This window comes from Macaca thibetana, chromosome 2, assembly GCF_024542745.1.
Source record: "Macaca thibetana thibetana isolate TM-01 chromosome 2, ASM2454274v1, whole genome shotgun sequence".
Taxonomy (NCBI): domain Eukaryota; kingdom Metazoa; phylum Chordata; class Mammalia; order Primates; family Cercopithecidae; genus Macaca; species Macaca thibetana.
The window spans coordinates 158,837,277-158,858,056 of NC_065579.1; the positions used below are offsets into that span (position 1 = coordinate 158,837,277).

Sequence of the window (20,780 nt, forward strand, 5' to 3'; positions counted from 1 at the left end):
AAGGCATGTTGATGAGATAAATATCAGAGGAGATATGGTCACGAGACTGTATTCATCTCGATGGTTGCAGGTATCATCACTCAGAGAGTGGAAAAGCTGTTTCTTAACTCTACAGTACTACTGAGCTATCTATTCTCAAAGAGATAAGCAGAAAACCATGTAAAATGTGCTACAATACTCAACTCTGTTCTTTCTTATCTTGGGAAGGGGGAAGATCTGTTTACACTGTCAAAGTTAAATCACAGTCCCACTCCACTATCACCTGACACACACCAACTGATTCTTTCTCAGTCTTCTCTAACTTATCCATCCCCCAAATCTTCACCTAGTGTAGCAGCTTGATGATAGAAATTCACTGAAACTAGAAATCTCTTCATTCCCAAAATATGTCCCCTTCACCTGACATCCCCCAACCACACACACACACACACATACACACATACACACACACACACACACACAAACTCATTTAGCCACTATTTCATATACAGCATCTATCCCATTGATCCAACTATATCCCTCACACATCTAGTAAAACAATTGCCTCTGCAGGTTCTGAGAGCTACTCTATGTGCTTATGTGTGGTAATACTCAAAACCTGATAAAAGTTATAAATGACGCTGCCAGACATTTTGTAGGGGACTAGCTTAGGAACATCTGGTACTAATTATATCATTATAATTTGAAATTGCCAAGCCACGTATATCCAATGCACCCCCATTGGATAGTTAGTAAAGCCTGAATATTATGTACCTCATATCTAGTAAGGATATACAAATGTGTCAGAATGCATGCTAAAAGTCTGGTTGGTGGGAGATAGAAGGAATTTAAGACCCCATTTGCCAAAGGCTGTGGTGGGGGGAAATGACAGTGGTTTAAATTTAAGCATTATAGGTTATGAAGTACTTTCAACTTAAAATGGTTCCTCTGAGAACTATAATGAAGAAGGCTAAACAAGTGTGCCATCCCCTTTAAAAAAATAAGGAAACACAGATTGTGGAAAGCCTCGCAATTAGTAGAATAGGTCTTAAACTTAGCCCTCCATTCTCTTACATTTTAAGGAAGCTAATAGAAAATTCAATCTAAGAATTCAACACTAAATACTTGAAAAGTATTATTGAATAAGTAGCAACCCTAATATCAGCTCTAGGACTACTTGAAGTAGTTTTAATGAGCAAAATTGGTCTATATTTCAGATATTCTGAAGGGGGTGGCTCCAGAATCTCTGTGTAGGAGGCATTCGGGGAAAGAACACATTTGCAAGGGAGAGCTGAGTGATTTTTCTTAAAACTGTACTTGGATAGCAAGCATACTGCTTTTTGAAGTATACCTATTTATTTGAGGCAGGCCCAAGGGATGATTTTGCAGGGACAGTGCTATCTATCAGCAGCAACTTGTACACACCTTAACATTCTATAATAATCACCAGGTGAGTAATTATCCTTGTAGAACAGTATTTGAGAAATCTAAAAAAAAAAAAAAAAAAAAAAAAAAAAGCAAGTACATTTCTGCATTTTCCCTTGATTCTAGAAGGTATGTTGTTATATTCTTCCACTTGTAGAAGAAAATAACTGAATGCCCTTTTTTCGGGACTGGGGTGGAAGCGGATTGTATCAGGTACAAGGCATGTAGTTTGAGCATGCATAGACTTCCATTTTAATTAGATTTCTGTCCCCAAGCTGCTGGACAGTTTAAGGAAAAATATGCAGTCTTCTAGAAGAATCTTTAACTATTAATTTTGGATCTAAGTTTGTTCTTGTTGCTTATGTTGCTATTGTCCTTGTTCTTATTTTCTTGACACCCTCTTGATTTTTGGCACTGAATTCTCTCTCGATGATCAGTCATTGACACTCATTGATTACTTGTTACCTGGCATGGTTTTGGGGTCAAAAGATCAGAGTTTGAATCCTGGCTCATTCGTTGCTTAAATGTATGACCTGGGATAAATTACTTAATTTCTCTAAATTTCAGTTTTCTCATCCCCCGTATTAGAATCCTAGTACCTATTGTGCAGAATTTTTTTGAGGCTGAAAGAAAATAGTATTTGTAAAATGCCGGGAAGAAGACAATACAAGTGAAGTAAAAACTGCTACTTTCTGGAGACTGGGGAGTGAGTGAATTATATGGTAAATATTTTATAGTTCGTATATATTTTATAGTAAATATTTTATAGTTTTCTTTTATAGCTCCATAGAGGGATGTTTCAGTGATATGCACACTTAAAAAAATAATAAATGCCTCCCACCAACACATATAAAAAAGTGACCTTTAAAAGTAATGACATAAAATACCTTCATATGCTTGGAGAACATAAAAATGATAACAAATTTTAAAATTATATGTCAAGCACCCTTCTAAGCACTTTTATATGATATAGACACACCCCTAAACATATTTATAACATATAGTTTTTATATTAACTAATTCAATTCTAAGAACAAAACTATGCAATGGGTACTATTATCTTATAAATGAAAAGACTAAGTAGAAGGACATTAGTTAAGTAATTAAGTAATTTGCTTAAAGTCATACAGCTAGTAAGTGTCAGAGTCAGGGTTTGAACCTAAAATACTTGTATAGGTTACATGTGAGGTAAAATTACCTTGGAAAGCCAAAAAGTCAAGAAGCCAAGTGAATGAGGACGAGGCCAATCTGCTCTCTGAAAGTTTTTCCTCAAGTCTCCCAGGCAAGGTAAAAAGTGGAGTGCAGGGTGGGATAATTCAGAGCAGGACTTTGCCATCATCAGTGTCTGCCAATGCCGGCCTAGTTCACTGTCTAAAAGACTAGGCTGCAGAGTTGTCACTCCAATTTTATCTTCCTGTTTTGAGATTTCTTTACAATAGAAAAGCAGAAATAAATTTTTTAAGCAAGGGCCGAGGTGTTATGACCTCGTCACCTAGGTGATGCTGTGACTCATTTTCCTTGTGAAGATTTTGACAGGGAAAATTCACACTTGAGATGTTGAAAACATCCCAGAGACCAGGTTCCCTTTTAATTCTGAAAGCAAGAGAGAAAAATATCAGAGAGCAAGGAAAGCAATACTGGGAGAAGAGGGAGGGAGAGGGCATCAGGTCGGGAACTATGGCTATTTAATAAATGAGAAAAGCAAATGAATGGACTAGAGTCAGACTTATGCATTCTTATCAGAAGGAAGGGGTTGAGCAGGTGGTAAAGAGAAGGTTCTGCAATTTATTCCTGAGTGTGAGGATTTAAATTCAGCCTGAGTTCCTGAATTAAACATTGCTTTTTACTTGAACCAACTATTCCTGTTCCTTTTTTCACAATCATAGTGAGGTATATAAGGAAATCCATTTAGAGCTGTTTCATGCACGCCATACAAATTGCTCTGAATCAAATGATACTCAAAAAGTATCATATTATTTATGCAGCAAAGGTTGTGGGGAAAATGTTGTATATGTTCGATGACTGTGTAGTTCATGGTACAAAGCACCAGCACACCTCCCAAACCCTTTGGAGCCATCAAAGAAAGAAAATTCCCTTTTATTTGGTTTGGAAAGCTGCAAGCAAATTTTACAACTCCTGAATTAATTTATATGAACCTGCATTCAGTGATTAATAATAATCTAATCTTTGAATGAAAGAATTTGGCTAAACTGGATAAAAATAGGGAGATACTGTCTAATTCTGCGGTCTTGAGGTCAAAACGAAAATAACTTTCCACTTGATATATACACTACTATGAGATGTGCCATCACCCTCTCATAAGTGACATCACACGGCCCAAAGGGATGTACAGAGCACCAAATTAGTGAAACTCCAACAATGGGGAACTTTACAGATGTGTTGCTGCATGGTGGAGACTCTCCTGAGTTCAAGAGGTGATGTCGCCACTCTTACCGGGATTCTGATTTACTCATCAGAAACCAAGGATTCCCCATATTACTGTATCAGCTTAGAATTATACCCAAGACTAGGAAAGTTGATTCCCAGAAAAATCCAGTATCCAACTCTCCCTGTGGTTTGCAATTTGCCAGTTCCTAGGTAGAAAATTCCCTAATTTCTCCCCAAGCCAAATTTGCAATTCAAAGTCATATCAAAGCCCAGTAAGCTGAACCAAAGTGGCCTGATACCTCTGCAGCCTCTGGTAAATGAGTATGCATCTGTGTGACTATGCCATGATATGGAAGCACCCAAGAAACATACAACAGAAGATTTAAATCACTGCAGAGAATCAAGGCAGTAACAGAGGTAGCTGGTGGCGATAGTGCAGTGGGTATGCAGGGAGGACCTAGACAAAGATTCTCCTTTTACCAAATGTCAGAAATTCTACCTAGGAGTACTGTTCTCATATTTTAAGGTTTAAAACTGACAAGAAAAGCTAACACTATAACATTCACTCTAAGAAGCTCTCCTCCTTAGTCTGTCTTCCACTCTGTGCAACATATTTTATCAGAGTAAGCTAAAATAGAATTGTGGTTTCATTACAATATGCCCTTCCCCTTCCCCCCAACCCCCACCAAAAACAAACTTTAGACATTCCCATTGCTTATCAAGCTAAGAAGATATTCATTGCTTTGGCATTTGAGAAATTCATGAAATGGTCCCAATCTGCCCTTGCCACTTCTCTTGTGAGCACGCTCTGTGGTTTGCAATTTGACAGCTCCTAGGTAAAAAAAAAAAAAAAAAAAAAAAAGGCCCTAGCTTCTCCCCAAGCCAAACTTGCAATTCGAAGTCATATCAAAGCTCAGTGGGCTTGACAAACCAAAGCTAAGTCAAACCACCCCTCCAAAGCAGGCAAGCTGCAGAAAACCGAGAAATGGGTGACACTTAAGTTTGCCTGCCTTAGAAGAACCTCTGCCCAGTTATATCTTAGTGGCTTGCTCAACTCAGATGCTGCACAAAGGCACTTAGAGCTAAATCTAGACATCACATGCAGAAGTGCAGGACAGAAGACAGTGTTGAAAAAAAAGCACAAAAAAATCGCTGGGTTCCAGTGGAAGCTCCAGGCTGGTGAGCTAGCAGCATGCCAGCTGCACTCCCAGCTGCAAGGCAGTGCAATAAGCTGCAGCTGGGAGGACACTTGTGGAGGGAAAAAGAGTTTTTTTAACCATCTGAGTTCAGTAAATTGCTTATGTGTGACAGAAACATTTTGTGGAACCAAGTTAAATGGTGCTAAGTCACTAGACAAAGGATCGCACCCTCCAGCTCAAGACACCTGTCTCTAGGGACTATTTCTAACAATATCTCAGATCTGGATGAAGACAAGGCAGTGAAAGGTATCCAGATTAGCTAAGGGAGCACAGTGACCTGATAACAGAAACAAAAAGGGCTTCTTAAATCCCCAGGGCTGTTCCCTCAGCAAGAAGGAAAGGCAAGGAGGAAAGATGCTGTCTACAGCCTAGCCGTTCCACATGTGGACCAGCAACATCTGCACCACTAAGGGCAGTTTGGGCTGGCCATGCAGACTGTTGCCGCGCCCAGGCCCACTGAACCAGGATCTGCATTTTAATAAATCTTTTGCACATTCAAAGATGAAATACACTGGCCCACAACACTCAGACTAAACACACCCATTCTGAGAAATCTACAGTTCTTTTTGAACATCTCTTTAAATGAAAAGTTTCAGACAGTTTCAGAGGTGCCTCTATTATAAAATTCAGAGAAATAATTAGCAGCAAGAAATAATTAGCAGCAAGGCGGCCAGGCCTGACATATCCCAACCTGACTCCGACTTTATGAAAGTCTCTTCACTTCTCTGGGCCTGTTTCTTTGTCTGTACATTAAGGGAGTTGACTAGGAGATTTAAGACAGACATTCAAAGTGTAAGTTTGAATTGTGTGCAAATGTATATATGTTCCATTTCCCTCCTTCCCTAGAAAAGAAACATCTAACAAGTTATCTGTGATCTTATTCTATTATCTGGAATGGACAGTGTCTCCCCGACACTTTGGCCTGTATTGTCACTTATCTTCTAAAATTATACATATATATGTGAAATTACATATATATATAAGTAATTATAGGTATATAATTACTGGAAATTTTGGAATATGTATACAACATGAGGATCACCAAACTGAGAGAGCACAAAACTTCTCCGCTGGCCAGCCTCCCATGCGGCAAGACCCTTGACTCCGCACAGTTCAGGATGACTTGACCCGCATGCTTCTATGAACTGCTAAATAAACCACCTCGACAGGAAAGCAAACACCTTTCTTTAGGCACCTAATTCCTACACTCTCAGAATGCAGTAACAAACCCTTCATGATTCAGCAAAAAGCTAAACATTCCCCCAAGCCTCTGCGATGAAAAAGTGAAAGATTCTAAAGAAATGCCTTCCTTCACAAATTTTAAAGCCAAGTTTTCAGCTGTGTTGAAAATCTGAATGGAACTCACTGTCCTAGTTGCGGGGGAGGGGGCTGCTAAAAATAAATAAATAAGATAGGCGAATCACTGTTATCCTCTACCACAGTTGGCTTCAACCTATTTAAAAAGGAAAAGAGGTCAGTAAACTGAGAGGGAAGGTTCTAACCCTCATGAGCTTCACTCATCACTGGCAGATGCAGTATTGTCTCTCCACTGCTCGTCTACACTCGTTGGTCTCAGCTGTTCAGTCATCAGCTTTTAGGGATGGCGACCCATTCGGACCTTAAGAAGCTTGCTGCCTGACACCTTGCCCCTCTTCCCTTTTCTCTCTCTCTCTAATGTTTTATTTTAATTTTTGGCTCCCCTTTCATGTGGACCTGAAGCCACTTACAGCCTGTGACAAAGCCCATCACATCGTGGTGTTCAAGGTTCATTCACATTATTGAATGAACAAATGCATGCTGGTGCCATGTGTTTCCAAGCGAAGAGGAAATCTCACACCAAGTCTAAATTTGGCCACGTCTACAATCATTTCACTTCTTTCCACCTGTTTCATTTACCCTCTTCCCCTGAAAAAGAAACTTGTGTGTAATTGTCTGTAGAACCTACATTTCATAGTGAGAAATGGAAAGTTCAAATGAAAAAGCTTAGAAAACTTTTCAAAAATTGTAATAATCATGAAGGGCCATTGTTTTCCAAATGGAGTCTCTGACCTTGACTCCTTAGCTGTTTTTCTTTCCTGCGCTGTCTTCTAAAGACAGGGTATTGCTGTTTAGTTTCCAAAGGTCCGCTTTTGCTGACAAAGAAACCTTCCTGCCGGCCGCTCTTCCTCTCCCTTGGCCCTGCTAGAGAAAGAGGCGCACAGTCCGAGGAATGCTAAAGTGCTTTTTGCCGCCTCCAAGCAAGGAAAAACTGGGCGGGACGAGAAGGTTACTTCCAATTGACCCAGCTTTCTCTCCTCTTCCCCACCCGCTGCTTAACCTTGGCTGACCCAGGGCTGCTCAGTCCGCGGAAGCCGGCTGCAGTTGCTGCTGCGGGTGGGAGGTGAAGGCCAGCGGGCCAAGAAGGGCGAAGGCGAGAGCCCGGTGCATTGCCCCTGGGTGCCCTCCTCCCGTGGAGAGACCTGGGGCTCTGGGCTGACGCTTTTGTTCTCCAAGAAGCAATTATCTCCCAAACAAGAGATTGTGGAGGTTCGTTAAAATGAAAGCGAACTCCCGAGTGTTCGGGGAGCACGAGGCCTCCCCGGAGTTCTGCAGAGTTGGAGGAGGGGCCTCGCGGACGGCGAGCGCCCGGTGGCTGCCTCTGGGGGTCGCTCCCGGCAGCGGGCGGAGGCCGCGCCACGCCCTGCGGTCCCCAGGGTCTCTGCGGCCGAGGCCACGCCCGCAGCACGGCCCCGAGCCCGCGCGGCGGGGGCGCAGAGAGCCGCTGACTGACGGCAGCCGGGGAGAAACAAAGAGATGAGATCACACTGCTGAGCCGCCGAGGGAACGCCTAAAGAAGGCAGAAAATGAGACGCGAAGAGGGGCTCATGGAGTCAGAACGCAGAAGGCGGGGCAGGAAGGCCAAGGCAGAGAAACGAAGCCCTGACTTGGAGAAGGGAAACCAGACAGTTTGTAAGTCCAAGAGTAAGAAGCAAAGTGGGGAGAAGGAAGACAAGCCAGAACCAGCCCTACTTTGGGGGGAAAAAAAAAGTTTGCTTCAACCCTGTCCTCTCCTCTGCTGCCCGTCACGTTGTTCTCTAAACTCCCACGATTTCTGTCAGTTCTTTAAATCGTATTTTGTTTTGTTTGAGTCTGGGTCTAAGGATGAGCTTCAGAGTATCCCTGAAGTAGTATGCAGTATATTTAGTTTATATGATTATTTCAGTGTTGAATGTTCATAGCTTTTCTATATGTCGAAGGTACGTAATACCCTAAAGAACGTTAACTGTTACTAGGCCACACCATTAGGGAAAAGAAAAAACAAATAGAAAACACCTAACATGGAAATGTTACCAAGGATGAGGAATTTAGTAATACTTCGTCTCTTTGGTTAATCAGATTAATACCAGTCATCCAATCAAAATAAACGTTTTTGGCTGGGTACGGTGGCTCACGTCTGTAATCCCAGAACTTTGGGAGGCGGAGGTGGGGAGGATTGCTTGAGCTCAAGAGTTCGAGACTAACCTGGACAACATAAGGCAATTGTGTCTACAAAATATATTATTTTATATATGTTATAAATATGTGTATATATAAATATATATATAAAAGCCAGGTGTGGTGTTGCACACCTGTGGTCCCATCTACTCAGGAAGCTGACAGGTTGGAGGATCCCTTGAACCCAGAGGTCAACGCTGCAGTGAGCCATGATGATGCCACTGCACTCCAGCCTGGGCGACAGAGTGGAGACCCTGTCTCAAAAAACAGACAAGCAGAAATAAACATTTTGAAGGCAAGAGGCCAAAGGCAAATACGTTTTTAGTTAAGGGAAGACTGAAGATTGGATTATGAAAGACCAAGGGGTAGGGAAGAGAAGCCTGCCAGGTGCTGCCCTGAGATATGGGCTGGATGGTAGAGAAAAAGAACTCCTGGGCCTTTCTTTTGGTTTTGCCTGGGGCTCCTTGAGGTAAGTCACCAAAGGAGCAAGGCCAAATCTCATTACATAAGATTATTTACTAGAAATCTAAGACTAATTTGTTCTAGGGCCATACTTGTACCTGATAGCTTCTCACCCAACTGTAAGTTGATTGAGGGCAGTGACCTTATCTGGTTTGTCATTTTAACAGCAGCTCCTAGCATAGTCTGTGGGACTTAGTAGGTACTGAAAAAATATTTGCGAAAGAAATTAATGAATTAACAAGTGAAAGACAGTCTTCTCCCCACCTCCCCATAAACTGATCAACACCCAAGAGGCCCTGGATCAGTTTCACCATCTGGTGGTAACTATGGGTAGTTGACACATTCTCACCCAGTGTTCCTTTCTTCGGCCTGTGGGTGAACACACACCCAAGCAGTCTTTCTCCTTAGACCCAAGCAGCTCACCTCTCCTACACTTCCACTTTAGCTCATCACCTGCTTACATAAGCCACTCATTTCCTCTTTTATTCTCTCTTTATCTGTTTTATCTTTGCCCTTTCCCCACATGGTGTTTCTTCCAACCTTTGCCCATCATGAGAAATAATTTTCTCCATACCTCTTTTCATTTATCTTGAGAATCTCATTCTGACACAAAAGTAACTAATACAAAAGAGTTTTGCTATAATTTTCATTCTCAGTACTGTTGAGGGGGCCTAGCACAATACTTGTAGACTAGAAAAGGGAAATTATATATATACACAAATATGTGTGTATATAGTTTTTTATATATTTGCATTTTTAATGAAGTTATATATGAAGAAATGGTTCTATTACACTCCAAAGCCCAGTAACATTATTTTCTTCTATGTTTCCATTACAAACACATAGAATTTCAGTTACATTTTGGATCAATCTGAGTTTTACAGACAGGTCTGGAAATTTTAGGATATTTCTGTAGGGAAAGTGTTTTATGTTTCAAGTTTAACAATTTATTTTTAAAATACAATCCATTTTTTACTAGGGAATGGCTTGTTTTTCTAAGAAACTTCTCTAAGAGGCTGTTCCACTGATACTCACACTTTTACTTTCTGAGAACGATGGAAAGATAACATTACTATTATTACAGAATCAAAGTTTAAGTAGATTACATAATTTTCTCCCAACCAGATTTCGGATTAGCAGAAAAAAGTCCTCTTTTACCTAGATCAGGGGTTCCCCACTCTCAGTATACATATTTACACCAAAGAGGCTTGTTTAAATCCGATTCATAGGTTCAACTTTCAGAGATGCTGATTGAGGGAGCCTGGTATAAAGAGCCCAAACTGTATTTTAGTAAATGTGCTAGTGGGCTGCATCTGTGGTCCTTAGACCTGAACCACAGTCCTGTTTGGAAACAGCTTCCTTGATCTTATTTCAAACAGTTCAGAATTTTCTATTTCTACCCTATTACCTCTTTACTTTCAAGTCAAGTGGATACCCAGCAGCCGCTATCCCACACAAATGACCAAGAAACGCTATTCTAAATTCCAGCATGCACAGACCCACTGAACATAAGACACAAGGCCCAGAAGAGAACATCACACCATGTCATTTCATAGCCATTGAAACTGAGACCAAGAGAGTGAGTCAGTAGAGCCCCAGATAGATCTGGGGCTACCCTCACCACCTCCTGTGTTTTTGTTTAAGTCCCCAGGGCATGGAGTATGAGATGGCTGAATTTTGGACAAAGTAGATAACTGAATTAGATCATTAGTGTCAAAGGCATGCTTTGGACTAAGGCATGTGGCAGGTCTCAATTTATTAACCTTCCATCCCAGGCCTGAAAAATCCAGATTAGCAGACTAGACTGTTCCTGTTGTATTTCAATCATTCTAACATGCCTTGGTCCTCCTGGGTAGTTCGTGTGGAATTATAAAAGCATAGCTTGAAAAAACTAGATTATGCTTTTCTGTCCCAGAAGCAAAATCCCCCAGTTTTGCATAATGTCATTGAATATTATAATATTCAGTGTAAATGCAAATTAACTTTCAGTGTTTTATCACATTTACTAAGTTATGAAATACATATTGGTCTTATGCAAAGTTTTGGTACATGTGAAGGTACAGATAGCCCAGTTCAGGAGAAATGCCATCCTTTAGGCAGACACTAGATCCCTGTATATAATATTCTGCACATATTTGACATAATTTAAGAGAATTATACAGAGAGAAGATAGCAAAGCTTATAGTGATATGCATATTTGCAATAACAGACCTGTTCAATAGCTATTCTAATACAATAAACTGACGTTAGTGTTATGTTTTAATTTTTAGGGATAATACTGATTACCGTATAGTCACATAAATATATTCTGGGGAAAAGCAAGTATCTACAACAAAATAAATTCATTAGTAGAAAGGATTTCATCTAATTCTTGTGTGCAAGGTAACATTGGCTTTTTAAATAAGGAACCATTGACTCTGGTTTCAGGAACCCTGATCCCTGCCAGACCCTTCAGCAATGAGTTTAGAAATATTCTGGTGTTCACAGATCAAGAATTTGACCACCTTGATGCAACCTGACCTCACTAAAGTTTAGTTCATATCTAAGTTACACAGATCTCAGAGGTATGTGGGGCATGAGAAGTTTCCTAATCCTTCCCTCTACTCAATACGTATTTCTTTCCTGGAAAACTTTATAATCGAAGATTTTTACTACTTTCTTTCGATGTGGAGATTTGCCCAATATCACTAGAAATTTTTACATATACCAAAACATCTGAATCATTTCCTAGGTGTCTCTGGACTTCCCTGCTAGATGCCACCCCATGAATTTCCATATTCTTTAAATGTCACCTCACTCAGCAATAGATACTAATGAGACCTCTGCACAGAATGTTACAGCTGCACTGTACTGTGTACATTTCTGGAAAATGGACTTGGTATTATTTTCCCCCAAGAAACCACCAATTTACACATCTGTTCTTTGCAGCAGTGGATATAATTATCATGATGCTGTTTATAGGAACATGACCCTCTGAAGGGGCACTGGCTAAACATCTGTAAACAGGGATAAACATACTGTGTTTCTTTCTCAAGCAATTGGAGTAATTTTTGCTGGAGGGGAAAAAAAGCCATCTTTTGTCCAGCCAACGTTTGGCAGGATTCGCCTTTCTGAAAGTGTGACTGTGTGTGATTCGTTATGCCCCAGGAAGGCGGATTTACTGAAGCACTCTTTTGACTCAGGAACATAGTGTTCAATTAAAACAGGGCTTTAAAAAAAAAAGACTGCTAAGAGAGGTGAGCTGAAGTAGCATTGGGTCTGCTCATCTTTTCCTCAGATCTTCCTGGGATGAGCTGGGCTCTTCAGTAAGGACCATTTGTATTTTCTAAGTATCTTTCTCCAGAGAAGAACTTTTCAGATAAACTCTCCTCCTTTGCTGTTTCATCTACTGGATAAGTGGACAAGTATGTGACTTGCTTAAGTTTATATTGAAATTGAATAGAATAGTCAATATTTGAATCACTTGGTACTTCATTCTGAGCACCAGGCAATTCTGTTTTATACATATTGTGGCCAACTGATAAATTAAAGTGAAAACAATTGAAATATGGATGTATTTTTTATACCACAGCAGAAAACTTCAAATCTGTGAGAGTCAACTGAATTGAAGTTTTCAGCCTTAAAAGAGGCAAAATCATCCTATCACAGAAGGAATGCATAAATGCCTATAGACAGTGGATTTGATGTTGGGGGAGTGGGAAGGGGAGATGTGGAGACCAGTATTTTCTCCCTACTCTTGATCACATATTGTAGAAAATGTTCATTAGGGCTCAATTTTTTTTTTTTTTTTAATTTCATATGTTAAGTATCTGAAAAGTGATACATGAATCTGTCTTTCATAGGAAAATTCATTAAACATGAACAAGGCAAAGTGTTATTTTCAATATAATAGCAATATCTACATTTGGATGGAATTACTCAAACTCTAGGGCCAGTGCAGAGTGGAGACTTCAGAGATAAGGCCCAGAGGCAAGATTAGTAAACCTAACATACAACCAGGATTAGGAAGCAGGTGGCAAGTCTCTAAACAAGGGATTTGAACCAGATGGCCAAGTCTTTTTCAACTCATTAATTCTAAGAATCTATAAACTTAGTCTTGGGAGAAATAAAAGTTTAGGAGGCAGAGGTTACCCTTGGTGAAATAGTGGTATTTCACTCTGCCACACAAAGTGGAGGCAGACACCATTCTTCAAAAACTTTTTCTAGTCTCCTTTGACATGGGAAAAATTACCCTTTTGTTTATTTTATTTTATTTTTAAGACAGAGTCTCACTCTGTCACCCAGGCTGGAGTGCAGTGGCAAGAGCTCAACTCACTGCAACCTCCGCCTCCTAGGTTCAAGCGATTCTCATGCTTCATCCTCCCGAGTAGCTGGGATTACAGGCATGCACCACCACACCCGGCTAATTTTTTTGTAATTTTAGTAGAGACAGGGTTTCACCATGTTGGCCAAGCTGGTTTTGAACTCCTGACTTCAAGTCATCTGCCCCCCTCAGCCTCCCAAAGTGCTGGGATTACAGGTATGAGCCACTGCACCCAGCCCAGTACCTCATATTTTGGGCAAAAAGACAAAAATTTATATGCCCTGTTGTCAGTATTCTCCCAGATGAGGTATAGAAACCCAGTCTTGAAGTTTTAGCTCAGCCTTACCTCTCATTTGAGTGTCTGCTTAGTCTAACCTAACTAGATCCTTCAACTTGCCTTACAATTTCTTTGGCTGGTAACTTCCTCTTTCAGAAGTTCTGAATAGCAGAACACATTCAGTTGCAGGGGTGTATAAAATTGTACAGAATCCACTGTTAATAAGTTAATAGAAATTCTCCTGTCAGTACATTTAGTAGCTACTATTTGTCTCAAGATGGTGGTCTGAACCAAAATTACACTTCATATCTATTCATTTCCATCAAAATCTGTCAAGCCTTTCAAAAATTACCACAGTGAGAAGTATATGGAAGATATTAGGAACTTAGCTGAGACATCTTAATAAAAATAATTTATTGAACACCACATAGGAGGCTGGGTCCAGAGGCTCATGCCTGTAATCCCAGTGCTTTGTGAGGCTGGCGTGGGAGGATCACTTGAGCTTAGGAGTTTGAGACCAGCCTGGGCAAGAGCGAGAGCCTGTCTCTGCAAAAAAGTTTGTAAAATTATCTGGGCATGGTGGCACATGCCTGCAGTCCCAGTCACTCGGGAAGCTGAACTGGGAGAATTGCTTGATCCCAGAAGTTGAGGCTGCAGTGAGTTATGATGGTGCCACCACTGCACTTAAGCCTGGACAACAAGCAAGACTCTGTCACACACACACACACACACACACACACACACACACACACACACACGAGTGCTGGATAAGAATCATCAGGAATACAGGAATACAGAGATGTAGAAAATACAATTCTTTCCCTCAAAATAATTACTGTTTACATATGGTAACAACAAATGAAAGAATTCAATAAATAATACAAAAGATAGTATCTTCAGAATTAAATGAGCGGCACAGTTTATTTGTGGAGAATTCAAAGGGAAAGATGGATTTGGGGGAAAGGTGACGGACTCAGTTTCAATGGTGAAGGTTTGGAAGGAACTAGACACCTGGTAAGCAACTAGAAGCATCTCAGTACAAGAAATATAAACTTGAGTGTCTTATGAGAAGGTGATAGTTGAAGCTATGGAGGTGGAAGAAAATTCTAATGGAGAGAATTAAAAATAAAAGATCAGAAAAACCAAGATTGTGTTTTTGTATCGCCTCTATTGAGAAGACAGAGGAGAAAGTAAAGCCAGCTTAGAGGAGGGGAGTAACAATTGAAGAGCACCAGAACAGGGGCCAAGAGTAGAGAGGATCCTAAGAAGCGGTGTTCAGCAGAGTCAATGCAAAAATGTTAAGTGAAGGCTGAGAATTTGCAAATGCAAATTACAAGGCCACCAGGGACCTCAGGGAAAGCAATTTTCGAACAGTGGGGGAGGGAGGGAAGAACAGATTACATGTGTTTAAGAAAAGCATGGGCCAGATAAAAATGGAGGAAATTACTATATTCTTTTGAGGTGTTTATCAGAAAAAGGAAATAGAGAAACTACAACCTTCTATTTCTATGTTGGTAAATAAAATGGAATGCAGCAAGAGGAAAGAAAAATATAGAAATGTACATATGAACTGAGTTTAGGATAGATTTTTCTCTTGATGCCAAGGTTAGGCAACAAGTGAGGGTTCAAAGTTGGCTCCCTCTCATCCTAGATAACTGGTAGTAAAATTTATCCTGCCAAATGAACAAAAAAATTCATACAACAAATTAAAAACAAATGATATACTTTTCAAACACTTAACTTTTCAAACAACAGGTCTTTCGTATGTGCATGAGTTTGCATGCATATGTGTGTGTGAGAGAGAGAGAGAGAGAGAGAGAGAGAGAGGGAGACTTGACTTCATTTAGCAAGAAACTCATAATGTTACAGAACCCCACCTCCAATGACCGTGCTTTACTGAGGGCCTCCTGGCATATGGGTTCCAAACAATAAAAGGTTTCTTGGTGTGACAGAATTGGATTTTACTTTCTTTATTATTATTATTGTTATTTTTTTTTTCCAGACAAGGTCTCTCCCAGAGTGGAGTGCAATGGTACCATCACAGCTCACTGTGGCCTCCATCTCCTAGGTTTAAACAATCCTCCCACCTCAGCCTCCCAAGTAGCTGGAACTACAGAGGCATGCCACAATGCCCAGCTAATTTTTTGATTTTTTTTTTTTTTTTTTTGTAGAGACAAGGTCTCACTATCGAGGCTGGTATGGAACTCCTGGGCTCAAAAAAATCCTCCCACCTTGGCCTGCCAAAGTGCTGAGATTACAGGTGAGAGCCACCATGCGTGTCCAGATTTTACTTTCTTCCACACACCTTTTCCTTCCCTTTTAATTTTTAGAAGGAGTAAGACTAGAGTAAGAAATGGTGACTTGTAAAAATAATAGTTATATATCAAAGTTATGCTACTAGAGATGGTTATGTTAGCAAGAAAGCACCTGTGGATCTTCCACATGTGCAGATTCTAGTGCTGACTAGTGTCTGCAGAGTCTAGTGCTGAGTCTCTAGGGTAGAGCTCAGTGCAATGCGCAGAACCATTAAGATCTAATGTCCCCACTCAAGTCGAAGATGGAAGTGGGATTGGGGAGAAGGAGGAACAGAAGAATAGGAAATGGTATGGGAGGGAAAGAGAAAAGAAACAGGGCTCACAGAGAGAAGGGGATCCCATATGGCTACCCCAAATAAACTCTTAATGGACTGAAAGGTAATTTCAGTATAAAAAATACATGGTTTACATTCCTCTGAAACTTCATGTGTGCACATAATAAGTACTGAGGTTTTCTTTTGGGTTGTAGGTATACTATAATGCCGTCCCTGATATTTTGGACCTAACCAAGAGCTTATGCTGGCGTATGCTGGGATGAGTTGCACTCTTTACCATAGAAATACACCCAGTGAAGGGAGCCCTGTGAGGGATGTGAAGAGAAAAATAACCACAGGATGAGAGACAATGTAGCTTCCTGCTAGGTTCCTAAATTAGTCAGTGTTTTCAAGATGGCTCCACCTCCAACAAGGCACTCACTCCTGGACGTTTGCAAGCATCATAATCATCTGAGGACCTTGTGAATGAAGTGTCTCCTCCGAGATCATTTTAAAAACCTTCTCCGGGAGACACTGTCAGGTGATCCACAGAACACTTGGGAAAATGTTGCCTAATTCATTCCTGTCAGTTAGTAAACTCCCCTGAAGGTTTTTGCTTTCCCATTTTTACTCTGAACAGCCAACCAAGGTTCTTCACTAAGGGGAAAAAGAGGGGAGGGTTTCAGGATTTTCTTTTCCTTTTTTTTTTTTTTTTTTTAGAGACGGGGTCTCACTATGTTGCTCAGACTGGTCTTGAACTCCTGGCCTCAAGCAATTCTCCTGCTTCACCCGACCGAGCAGCTGGGATTAAAGGTGGGAGTCATCACATGAAGCATCAACATTCAGGATTTTGACAGGATCCCCTGAATATAAACCATCTCATTTCTTGTCCTCTTCTTTTTCCTTTCTGTTTCAAAGCTATATCATTTTTCCACAAGGAACTCTGCTGAGATCTAAACATTTGAACTTATCCCTTCTCTAATGTCACATTGATTTCTTCTGTTACCCATTCAGTCTTCCCTTCTCTATTATTCCCTTTGCTTTAACACAGGTTTCTCCCTACCTTGAAAAATAGCACCTTTTCATTACAATCTCATTTCTCTTTCTCCATTCAACACTGATATGGTTTGAATGTTTGTGTCTTTTTAAAATTCAAGTTGAAACTTAATCCCTAATGCAATAGTATTAAGAGGTGGGGCCTTTCGGAGGTGATTAGGTCAAGAGGTCTCAGCAAGTGTCCTCATTAAAAGTATTGAGAAAGTGAATTTATTCCTTGTTGTCCTTCTGCCATGTGAGGATGCAGCAGTAAAGCACCATCTTGGAGACAGAGACCAGGTCTTTACTAGACACCAAACCTGCCGGTGCCTGGATCAGCATACAGAACTGTGAGAAATACAATTCTGTTACTAATAACCAATCTGTGATTATTTTTGTAGCAGCAGGAATTGACTGAGAGAAATACCGAATTTCTAGATTTGTGGTCTATGCCAGTTATCTGTATTTCTTCCACTTCAATCCTCTTCTAAGCCTTTAAAATCTGGCTTTCATCCTCACTACTCTACAAAACTACCCACTTGGAGGTTATCAATGGTCTCTTTATTCCTATATTCAATGGTCTATTCTCCATTCTCATCCTTCTTAATCACTCTGATTTAATAGTACTGATCATTTATTTTAGAGCTTTCTTTTTGTTGGCTTCCCTGATCCCATATGCTTTTACTAACTGCTCTTTCTTTTTCTCTTAATGAAGTATCTTCTGCTATTGAAGGGTGAGTAAGCCCTTCTCTCAGCTCTTTTCTTTCTAACCCTTCCTCAACTAATGCCATGAAGATGAGTAAGTTCTCAATCAGCCTTTGAGTCATTTGCCCCCTGTACCCTCTGCCTCCACTTCCGGACCTTCAGTTAGTCATTTCTTTCTGGACGTTTTCCTCATGCTAGCCATGCTGGAAATAAAAATCATTGTCTTCCTCACCAAATCAGTTCTTTCTTTTATCAGTTCTGCCAATAGCCCATCCATTCCAGTAAATCTAAGCTAGAAATATTATAATCATATTTATTTCTCCACCCATCATAGGGCAAGTTAGGGGGATTCTCCTGGCTAAATGGGACAATGGAATTCAATGCTGAAGATGGTGTCCAAGGATAGAGAACAGAGCAGGAGATAGAGTCCAGTGGATAGAGGAGTCCCAGTCTCAGAGGCAAGGACAGCATATCAGATAGGGTCTACCTAAAGGAGTCAGAAGCAGAAAAGAAGGTTGCGGTATACAGCCAGCAGTCCAAGAATTAGGGAAATAAAAATGGAATGCAAGTAGATCTGCAGAAGGGCCCAGTGTATTGCGTAAAAGAAGGATTACTTCCATGACGAGCCTTGTCATACCGTCATACAGCCTAGACTACAAGACAACTGGTTAGCCAAACTGAAAGGGTCATGGACCACATGTATTGCCAGAGACTTTTCTTCATGTGTCATAGGCACTGAAAATGACCCATTTTTCTTCAAAAGATCTGCAATTCATTTCACATTTATATTTCAATTATGAACACTCTAGTCCATGGTTTCATTTTCTCTTCCATACACATGTTTCAAATGATAACCTCTTAACTTGCTTCCTGCCTCCAGTCTCCCATGCAATCCTACATGCACAGGTGCCATAAATGCTTTTTACATCACTTTGCTCCCCTAGCCAAAAGCTGCTAATGGCACAAATTTCTTGCCCTATCATGTTGGGTTTTGTTTTGTTTTTTTCTTTTTTTGGCTATGGTTTATTAGGATGGTCTCCTCAAGGCTCCATGACCATGCCCCATGTTATCCCACTTCTCTGGAATGCCTTCTCCTCTCCCTTCATACTGGGTACTCTCCTAGTTTTTTCCCTCTTTAAAGCTTTCACTTTCCCCCGCCTCCTCCTGTGAATCCTGAGCTTTTATAGTACTTGTATACTTTAATTACAAACTGCCTTGTTTTGTTATTTTTATGAGTGTTATTCCTTAATTTGTACATATTTCTTAAATATCAGCCTTCCTTCTTCTCTGTTTTAGTTCCCACTGGTATTAAAAAACAAAACAAACATAAACTGGGTAACAGTAGTTAACGACAGAAATTTATTTCTCACCATTCCAGAGGATGGGAAGTCCAAGATCAAAGTGCTGGCAGATTCGGTGTCTAGTGAGGGCCTGCCTTCTGTGTAATAGACCGAGCCTTCTCATGTTCTCACGTGGCAGAAGGGTTAAGGAAGCTCTATGGGGTCTCTTTAAAACGGCACTAATCCCATTCATGAGGGCTTCACTCTCCTGACCTAATCACCTTCCAAAGTCCTCACCTCCTAACGCTATCACACTGAGGATGAGGATTTCAACAAAGGAAATGTGAGGGGAACAAACATTCAAATCATAGCACCCTCCTTGTTGGTGGGATTTGTATCCCTCTGCCCCCAACACAATGCCCCATGCTACCTCTAATAGACTTTGGTTCATTGTAGGGGTTCAGGAAATACATGTTGGTTGTTTAGTTTCCTGAAAAGAGATACTTAACATATAAAGTGGAGTGAGAAGAGGGATTCTGACACATATTTTATATTAAGACTCATTTGCAATCTGGTGCCAAATCGCAAATGAGTCTTAATGGAGAGGTCTCTTGTGGTTGGGGTCCATTCTAATTATGTCGCCTCCAAAAGAAATGACAATCTACTAACTTAGAGCACTGCAAATATTTCTGAGGGTTTATATTTAATTCAAGATATCCAAAGGGCTTTCCCTCTTTTGTCTTAGATTACTTCTGCTTTCTTCTATTTCTTCAGTATGATTTGAAGTTCTCTCTCTCTCTTTTTCTCTTTCATTAGAACCCTTCTGAGCCCCCACCTATCCTATAAGGCAATATTTGCCTATCAGGCTTATCCCTGAATCCTTGTCATATCACCAAGATGCACTGTGCAAAGTTTAAATGCTGTGATCTTGAGGTCTTATTCTTCAGCTACTATCCTTGACCAAAAGGCACTGGTTAATTGAGTCTTTCTGGGATCCAATAAATCGAGAAAAATTTCTAACACAGTAGTAATTAGTTGTACAAGCAAAGCAAACCTAGGAAATGACAGCTTTGGAAGTTTCCACTGTGCATATAAACAGTTGGCATAAGCAGAATTGCTTGCAGGAAAAAAATCTTTATAGGTCACAAATGTTGGACAGATTGGTGGCCTAGGCCAGACAATCTGTTTATCTAAGGCTGACTTACCCTTGGCACTGAGTTTCTGGATCCTGACAGTGAAAGAATAATAGGAGGTTCTTAGATCATGGTTTAAGAATAATCTTGGCAAGAGGCATAATCCAATATGGTTTAGTTATAGGAGTAAATTTAAAATTTTAAAAGTTAGTCCAACACTTAATTTTTTAAAATTATTATTAAACCAAAGTTCCAATAAGTGACAATTGACCATTATCTTAAACCCAAACTAGAAATCTCAAAAATCCCTAAAATTCCGGAGTTAGAGTTTTGTGTCTGCCTATGTTTGCATGCTACTTTACTTTTTATTTTATGAGACCTTGAAATGCCTTACATCTTGCCACAGACAATGCTGAAAAGCCTTAAGAAATATTTTTCTGGGGATATTTCTAAGCATTTTACAGATATAGTCATTTCATTTTCTCTCTTAATATTTATTCCAATGCTTGATTTGTGTATGCAAACAAAACTAAACTGAGTTAAGTTTTCAT

The 20,780-nt window shown here is 40.3% G+C and overlaps 1 protein-coding gene and 1 long non-coding RNA gene across 2 annotated transcripts in view; one reads left to right on the forward strand and one right to left on the reverse strand.

Annotated features, from left to right (window-relative positions):
• The window catches only part of GAP43 (growth associated protein 43), a 97,981-nt gene that overhangs the window by 54,020 nt on the left and 23,181 nt on the right, over positions 1-20,780 (reverse strand). The window lies entirely within an intron of this gene.
• LOC126947773 (uncharacterized) overlaps positions 7,706-20,780 on the forward strand; it is a 48,170-nt gene continuing 35,095 nt past the window's right edge. Inside the window, exons 1-3 of the long non-coding RNA XR_007723194.1 lie at positions 7,706-7,940; positions 15,679-15,767; positions 16,797-16,889. This is a non-coding gene — a long non-coding RNA (uncharacterized LOC126947773). The remainder of the gene's footprint in view (positions 7,941-15,678; positions 15,768-16,796; positions 16,890-20,780) is intronic.